Source organism: Cornus florida, unplaced genomic scaffold, assembly GCF_030987335.1.
Source record: "Cornus florida cultivar Cherokee Brave unplaced genomic scaffold, ASM3098733v1 CherokeeBrave_3.0.0_Hap2_Chr01, whole genome shotgun sequence".
NCBI classification, from domain to species: domain Eukaryota; kingdom Viridiplantae; phylum Streptophyta; class Magnoliopsida; order Cornales; family Cornaceae; genus Cornus; species Cornus florida.
Genome location: NW_026775571.1, coordinates 1,767,676 through 1,769,679, shown reverse-complemented (window position 1 = coordinate 1,769,679; position 2,004 = coordinate 1,767,676).

Below are 2,004 nucleotides of genomic sequence, written 5' to 3'. Positions count from 1 at the left end.
ATCTAACACATCAATAACATAACACTCATCTTCATCTATGGGATGTCGACTTGCATTGAAAACATTGAGTTTGACCATCATGTTGCAAAAAGAAAGATCCATGATTCCGGACCTACAATTGATAGTGGCATTGGCGGTGGCAAGGAATGGTCTTCCCAAGATAATTGGGATTTGGGTAGTGGAATTAGCAACCGGTTCAGTGTCTAACACTATAAAATCAACCGGAAAGTAGAATTTATCTACTTTGACAAGGATGTCCTCAACCATACCCCTAGGTGTTTTGACGGATCTATCGGCCATTTGAAGCACCACCGAGGTTGGCTTTAACTCATTTAACCCCAATTAGACATACACAGAATAAGGAATCAGGTTAACACTTGAACCTAAGTCAAGAAGAGCTCTCCGGATCTCGTGATTTCCAATTACACATGAAATGGTTGGAGCACCGGGGTCTTTGCATTTGAGTGGAGTATTTTGTTGAAGAATGGAGCTCACTTGCTCTGTGATGAACACTTTCTTAGGACCTTGTCCTTTGTTCCTCCTCTTTTGTGTGCAAAGATCTTTCAAGAATTTGGCATAAGGCGGAATTTGCTTAATTGCATCTAAGAGGGGAAGATTTATGTTCACTTGCTTGAAAACATCCATCATGTCAAGTATTTTCCCATCTTGCCTCTCTTGAGGTGAGGTTTCTCTCAAAGCATAAGGGAAAGGAGCTTTTGGCTCATGACATTTTGGCACTTGAGAAGATGATGAAGATTGAGTATTCTGATTTGGAACATTCTCATCCAAAGAGATAGGTATGGAATTGGAATTTTGATGAGTGACAACATTTGGTTGCACCGATTCACTATCCTCCTTTGGCAACTCAACCTTATTGTCAACTTGCTTATCACTTCTCAAAGTAGTGATTGCTTGTGTTTGAACTTGTGAGGCATTCTCCGATGTAGAGTTTGCCTCCACACAAAATTGAGCTTTTGGGTTCCTCTCGGGTTGACTAGGTAACTTACCCACTTCCCTTGCATTCAATGCATTAGCTATGATCCCGATTTGGGACTCTAGCTTTGATATAGATTGAGAGTGTGAATGCAACAAATTTGTGTTCTTCTCTAGGCTATCCAAAGCCATTAAGACCTTATTTTCAAATGTAGAATTATTATGAAGTGCATGAGGAGAATGATGCTCCGTTTGGAATTCATACATTTGAGGATGTGAAGAATTATTCATTCTTTGATGATATGAAGGAGTAAACCCTTGAAAACTTTCATTTCTCTTATGAGGTGGAATGTACTTGTTTTGAAAATTCTGAGCTTGAAAAGAATTTGGATGTTCATTCCACCTTGGAACATAAGCATTGGAATAGGGATGAGCAAATGTAGCATTGACTTGTTCATAGTGTTCATTATAAGCATGTCCGTGGGGACAATCAAAAGTAGTGTGCAAAACACTTGAACAAGTCATACAAGGCTCATACATTTGAGAGGTGTGATGATGAGGATATGAATTGTTAGCCGGTTTTTGATTTAACAAGAATTGGTCAAACTTTTGAGAAAGAGTTTTAATCTCGGCTACAATTCCCATTGAACTCTCTATTTGACAAACTTGAGAATTTTTCTTCTTCTCTTTTCTTTCATGGTCAATTTGAGAAGTATAAAATTTTTGTAAAGAGTTTTCGCTCATCTTCTCAAAGAGTTGCCAAATTTCATCCTCATGTTTCCCAAAATATGATCCTCCACATGATGTATCAACAATGTCTTTATGAATGTCGGATAGGCTCTCATGGAAGGATTGAACCACTTGCCATTTTGGAATGCCATGATGTGGGCATTTCCCTAGTAAGTTATTCAATCTTTCCCAAGCCTCATGTAATAACTCCCCTTCTTTTTGAGAAAAAGTTCTAATTGAAGTACGCATAGCATTGGTCAAACTCATAGGATAAAACTTTTTTAAAAATTCATTTTGCATTTGCATCCAAGAAGTTATAGAATTTGCTTCCGAAGTATTGAA